General features: G+C 36.7%; 1 protein-coding gene across 1 annotated transcript in view; it reads left to right on the top strand.

Annotated features, from left to right (window-relative positions):
* The first annotated feature begins 5185 nt into the window (after window positions 1-5185).
* The window catches only part of MRTFB (myocardin related transcription factor B), a 146039-nt gene continuing 144082 nt past the window's right edge, over window positions 5186-7142 (top strand). Inside the window, 1 exon segment of the mRNA XM_047780466.1 lies at window positions 5186-5542. The gene's annotated coding sequence lies outside the window, so the exon portion shown is untranslated.

Raw genomic sequence — 7142 nt, 5'->3', positions numbered from 1 at the left:
AGCATTCTATCAGAGGATGCACCCCGGGTTTTTTACTCCATTCAAACTGAAGGACATTTGGGTTATTTCCTGTTTTTGACAATTATGAATAAAGCTCCTATAAACACACACAGATTACAATACTTTTTGAAAAGCAACCTTTTTGAGGTTTTCACTTACATACTCTAAGATTCACTCAACTAAAAGTGTAAAATTTAATGGTTTTTGATAAGTTTACAGTTAGGCAACCATCACTACAATCACTTTTGCATTTCATCACGCCAAGAAGAAACCTCTTGCCCAGTTACAGTTAAGCTCTATTCCCACTTCCAACCCCAGAAAACCACTGATCTATTTTCTACCTCTACAGATTTGCTTTTTCTGGAAATTTCACATAAATGGAATCATACAGTATGTATTCTTTGGCAGCTGACTTCATTCACTTAGCATGTTGTTTTTCAGTTTTGTTCATGCTGTGTCAGTGTTTCTTTACCAAATGTGTTTCAGTGGCCAAATAATATTCCACTGGGATATACCACTAAATTAATTCAGTCACTAATTAATGGACATTCAAGTTGTTTATAGTGTTGAGCTATTGTGAATAATGCTGCTATGAACATTTGTTTGCAAATCTTTGTACGGATTTATGTTTTCATTTCTCTTGGCTAGATAATTAGAAGTGGAATTGCTGGATGAAGGTAAAATTATATTTAACACTTTAATACCAAATGGTTTTTCAAAGTAGGGATCTCATTTTATAGTCTCACCAGCAGTGTGTGAAGGTTCCTGTTTCTCCACATCCTTGCCAACACTTTTTAATGTCTTTCTTTTCTTTTTCTTTCTTTTTTTTTTTTTGATAGGCAAGAAACAGATTCAGACGCTTGTGAGAGATGCAAGTGGGCAGGCAAGGAGGCTCTGCTGTCTCTTTTTTTTTTTTTACCACAGCCAGTCTAGTGAGTGTAAAGTGGTATCTCGTGATTTTAATTGCATTTCCCTGGTGACTGATGATGAGCCTCTTTTTATGTGTTTGTCAGGCATTGTATATCTTCTTTCATGAAATGCTTATTTAGATCTTTCACTTGTTTTTAAATGTTTTTGTCCTTTTTTTAAAATTTTTTATTATGATTGATTTACAATGTTCTGTCAATTTCTGCTATACAGCGAAGTGACCCAGTCATACATATATATGTATATTCTTTTTCTCACATTATCTTCCAGTATGTTCCATCACAGGTGATTAGATATATACTTCCCTTTGCTATACAGCAGGATCTCATTGCTCATCCACTCCACATGCAACAGTTTTCATCTACTAACCCCAGACTCCCAATCCATCCCAATCCCTCCTCCTCCCCTGCCAAACATGAGTCTGTCCTACATGTCCATGATCTTTCCTATTTTGTTGATAGATCATTTGTGCCATATTTTAGACTCCATGTTTAAGTGATATCATATGGTGTCTGTCTTTCTCTTTCTGACTTCACTCAGTTTCTAGTTCCATCCATGTTGCTACAAATGGCATTATTTTGTTCTTTTTTATGGCTGAGTAATATTCCATTATACATGTATGTATGTACCACATCTTCTTAATCCATTCATCTGTCAATGTGCATTTAGGTTGTTTCCATGTCTTGGCTACTGTGAGTAGTGCTGCTATGAACATACAGGTGCATGCATCTTTTTCAATGAAAGTTTTGTCCAGATAGATGCCCAGGAGTGGGATTTCTGGGTCATATGGTAGTTGTATATTTAGTTTTCTGAGGTATTTCCATACTGTTTTCCATAGTAGTTGTACCAAGTTACATTCCCACCAAGAGTGTAGGAGGGGTCCCTTTTCTCCACACCCTGTCCAGCATTTGTTATTTGTTGACTCATTAATGATGGCTATTCTAACTGGTGTGAGGTGGTACCTCATGGTAGTTTTGCTTTGCATTTCTCTAATAATTAGTCATGTTGAGCATTTCTTCATGTGCCTGCTGGTCATCTGTATGTCTTCTTTGGAGAAATGTCTATTTAGGTCTTCTGCCCATTTTTAGTTGGATTGTTTGTTTTTTTTTGTTGTTGAGTTGTTCTTATATTTTGGAGATTAAACCTTTGTTGGTTGAGTCATTTGCAAAAATTTTCTCCCATTCTGTGGGTTATCTTTTTGTTAAATCACAGCAATATCTTGTTTGATCCACCCCCTAGAATAAAGACAGTAAAGATATAAGTAAACCAATGGGACCTAATTAAACTCAAAAGCTTCTGCATAGCAAAGGAAACCATTTTAAAAAATGAAAATGTCTTTTATTTTGAATTGTAAGCATCCTTTAAATTCTGGATATAAGCAGTTCCTTACCAGGTGTATGTTTTCCAAAATCCCATAGAATCTTTTTTTTTTTTTTTTTTAAAGCAATGTTGAGTAGTTTTTTTTAGTGAGTAAATGGTTCCCCTTTTGCTATATCCCTTTGGTCAATTTCTGGAGTTTTGAAAAAGTTATTTTTGGCAATTTTGTCATGTTTTATCATTGCCTTTGGGAAAGGATTTTCCGAGTTCTTTTCACTGCCCTTCTGGAAGTCCCACCTGCGGTTTCATTTTGGACGTGTAAATTCCCAGAAGATAAATTGCTAGGTCAAAGGGCTAGTGCATTTGTAAATTTAATAGATGTTGACAAATTTTTATCCATAAAAGTTGTACAGTTTTGTATTCCTTTAATTTATGAGTTAAGGTCCAGTCTTGCCAGTCTGTACTGTTAAACTTTGGGAATTCTGCCAATCAAAGTGCAAATGGTTTCTCTTGGTAGTTTTAATATTTTTTTCTTCATGAGGAGGATTGAGCATCTCACCATATTTTAAAGAACATTCCTTTTCTGTGAGCTTTATTTATATCTTTTGCTCATTTGAACTTTTTGATTATTGACCTTTTCCTTTTATGTTTATAGGAGCTTATTCCTTTGTATTATAAGTTGCAAATACAGATTTCCTGGTATCTCACTTTTGGACTTTATTTTCTTGGCAGGTAGAAGTTTATATGAATATACATATCAATCCATATGCATATATAACTATATCCATCTTTTTTTTTTCATGGCTTCAGGAGTTGAAGTGATAGAAAGGTCTTCCCCACTCCAAGGCTATGGAGGACCTCCTGTATTTTCTTACATAATCTTTATAGCCTCATGTTTTAACATTTTAAACCTCTGATTCATGAGTGATTTATCCTGGTGAACTGTGTTAAGTTTGGCTCTTTTTTATCCTCCCCAGTGGCTCCTCATTTATCTCAGTACCTTTCTTCAAAAAGTCCACCTTTCCAGCTCTAATTTGCAATTACAATGTTATTATATACTAATTTTCCATGCAGATGTATGTTATTTTTAGACATTCTCATCTGTGTCATTTGTCTTTCTCTCATTTCATGTACTAATACCATACTGAGTTATTGAGGTTTCGTAATGTATTTTAATATAGGCTAGGGCTAGTATAGCACTCTCCTCTTTTTCAGTGGTTTTCTAAACAACTTTTGCACGTTTTTTTTTTCCTTTTTTATAAGAGCTTTAGAATTAGCTTGTCCAGTTTCCCCACCCCACTTCCAAAGGGAAAATAATCCTTTCTGCATTTTTATTTCAGTTATTTCAGTTTTATAAGTTGAATTATGCAAAATAGACTTCATTATGACATTGAATCTTCCTCTCCAAGAATGACATACTCTTGTTCTTCAGGTTCTTTGGAGGTCTTCAGTAATGTTGTAACATTTTCCTTATAAAGATTTTATACATCCCTAGTTACATTTATTTCTAGATATTTTATCTTTTTGTTGCTATTGTTAATATATGTTTTTTTCTTTCATTGCCCTTCTGTTAATGATTGTTTAATAGATGATAAGTGAAGAGTTCCCATCGTGGCTCAGTGGTTAACGAATCTGACTAGGAACCATGAGGTTGCAGGTTTGATCCCTGGCCACACTCAGTGGGTTAAGGATCCAGCGTCGCCGTGAGCTATGGTGTAGGTCATAGATGTGGCTCAGATCTGGCGCTGCTGTGGCTGTGGTACAGACCAGCGGCTACAGCTCCGATTCAACCCCTAGCCTGGGAACCTCCATATGCCACGAGTGTGGCCCTAGAAAAGGCAGAGACAAAAAAAAAAAAAAAAAAAAAGATAAGTGAATGAAGCAATGGGCTGTATATAGCAAGATCTACTTTAATAGAGATAAACGTGAGGCCTTGACCTTGGATCAAAACAAAAAATCAGTTCAACAGGAAGAGGATGAGGAACATTGTAGTTAGAGGAACTGTTACAATAGTAGCTACTTGTATGCTTGCATTTAACCTTTACCATAATCCCATGAGTTGGGTACTGTGATCCCGGTTTATAAATGGAGAATTAAGCATTACTGAGGATGTACACTTTGCTCAGGGTCGTGTAACTTCTTAGTAATAATGCTGAATTTTGCCTCCATATCTGTCTAATTCTAAAACCTTCACTCGGAACTGATATCCTGTACAAAACCATTCCCCTGTGGAAAGGGATTTTATTCAAAGTTCACATGTATAAACTCATGGCAAATTAATAAAAGCCTCACCAGTGAGTGAAATCATCTTCCTGCATTTCTCAGCAGTTAGTTCACATACGCCTTCATTGGAGGACTGGACTCAGTTCTGGGTCTCATAATTAAGAAAGCATAGATAAACTGTCTTTTAACTAATACAAGCTAGCATGACCAGAATTGTGAAAAGTGAAACTATGGTTTAAAATAACATCGTCAAATGATGATAAGCTCACAGAAGACTGAGAATCCACTGTGTTTTTTTTTTTTTTTTTTTTTTTTTTTTTTTAGTATTTCCAGCCTTGGAAAATTAATTGGACTAACTCTTCATGATCCCAAGCATGGACTCTGGAATTTTAAGGAGTACATGTTGCCTAGAATAAATGTTTCAGTTACTATTGTTGTGTAGCACCTCACTCTAGAACTTAGTGGCTGCAACCCACAGCAGTTACTTATTATTTTCTATGACTTCTGTGGGTCAGGGATTTGAGGTGGGTTTGGCTGGGCAGTTCTGGTTGGTCTCTTGCTTGGTTGCACTCAGACACTGGCTGAAACTGCAGGGGCAAGGGCAGGTGGCTAAGGTAGTTGGGGGCTAGCCGTGCAGCTCTCTGTTGCTTCACATCATCTTGGGGCCTCTCCAGGTGTTCTTCATAGGCTAGTTTTGGCTTCCTCACAGTATAGCAGCCTGAGGGGTAGTCAGGTGGCTCACATGGCAGCTCGGCAGCCCCAAAGATGAATATCCCAAGAGACTTAGGCAGACTTATTATGACCTAATCTTGAAAGTCATGTAACTTCCCTTATGCTGTAGCACAGATGCCCAAATGCAAGCAGAGGAGGCTTAGAGCATCCCATCTTTTGATGAGAGTAATGCCAAAGTCACATTGTAAGGACATGCAGGATTGGAAATAGTGTCATGCCTTCCTTCTGAAAATCCAACCTACTGCACTGATGGTTTCCTTTCAGTGCAGGGAAGGGCCATGTGGTAGAATTCTCTGAGATGAAAAGGACCACCTGTGGAAGAGTGATCTGTTTGCATCGTTGGGTATGTTCAGAAAAAGGCTAAATGTCTGGAAGGTGTAGCGGTTCTGATATCTGAAGTGCTTTTGGTCCTCTTATACTCCAGTGTTGTAGAAATGGTCCCAGGAATGTTTAAGGTTAACTAATTTAAACATCATAATAAGTGTTTTTTGAAATTTATGAATACCACACATTGTAAGAATAATGTAGATACGGTGCATTAAAGTGTATGTTATCACTTTGTGAAAAATTTGTAACTTTAGGAATATTTATCCAAAGATCTTAAATCGGTAATTTCCACCTAAATAAAACTGAAAAAGAAGAACAAACTAAACCCAAGGCAAGCAGAAGGAAGGAAATAATGAAGATAAGAGCAGAAGTAAATAATACAGAAAATAAACAGTTGAGAAAAATCAATGAAACCAGAGGTTGATTCTTCGAATAGATCAAAAAAAGGACAAACTTTTAGCTAGACTAAGAAAAAAGAGAAAAGACTCAAATTATCAAAATTAGGAATGAAAGTGGGGACATTACTACTGACCTGACAGAAATAAAAAGAATTATAAAGGGATATTCTGAACAGTTACATGTCAACAAATTAGATAATATGAAATGAACCAATTTCTAGAATGATGCAAACTACCTAAACTGACTCAAGAAGAATTAGAAAATCTTAGTAGACCTATAGCAAATAAAGAAATAGAGTTAGTAATGATACAACATTCCAAAAAGAAAAGCCCAGGACCAGATGGCTTCACTGGTTTAAAGAAGAATTAACTCCAGTTCTTCACAAACTCTTCCGGAAAGTAGAAGACAAGGGAAAATTTAACTCATTCTTTGAGGCCAGTGTCACATTGATGCCAAAGCCAAACAACACATGAAAACCAGACTATATCACTTGTAAGGGAGTTCCCCGGTGGTCTGATGGTTAGGACTTGCACTTTCACTGCTGCAGCCCAGATTCAGTCCCTGGTCTGGCAATGGAGATCCCACATGAAGCCGCTGCAGGCTGCGTCCAAAAAATAAAAGCTATATCCCTTGTAAATAGAATGTAAAAATCCTAAACAAGATACTAGCAAACCAAATCTGGCAGCTTATAAAAAGGATCATATACCATGACCAAGTGGAATTCATCACAAGAACTCAAAATTGATTTAACATCCAAAAAAAAATCAATTAATGCAGTACACTATATTAACATAATAAAGACAGGGAACCCACTGATGTCTCAATAGATAAAGAAAAAAACGTTTGACAAAGTCCAGCACCTTCTCATGATAAAAACTCCTAACACACTAGGAATAAAAGAGAACTTTCCCAGCCTGGTAAAGGGGCACCTGCCAAACACCTACAGTCTGTGCCACCCTAATGGGTAATGGCTGAAAGCTTTTCCACTTGGATTAGTAACAAGAAAGGATATCCACTCTCGCCACTTCTCTTCCGCATTGTTCAGAGTGTCTAGCCAGAGACATTAGGCAAGAAAAGAAAGAAAAGACATCTAGATTAGAAAGGAAGTAAAACTGTTTTTTTAAAAAATGCCTGGAATAGGCAAATACATAGAAATGAGAAAGTAAACTAGTGGTACCAAGGGCTGGTGGGGGGGAGAGGGGAATGGGAAAGGACTC

Source organism: Phacochoerus africanus, chromosome 5 (assembly GCF_016906955.1).
Source record: "Phacochoerus africanus isolate WHEZ1 chromosome 5, ROS_Pafr_v1, whole genome shotgun sequence".
In the NCBI taxonomy this organism is placed as follows: Eukaryota; Metazoa; Chordata; class Mammalia; order Artiodactyla; family Suidae; genus Phacochoerus; species Phacochoerus africanus.
Note: the sequence above shows the minus strand (reverse complement) of the source record. Positions and strands in the feature narration are given on the sequence as shown.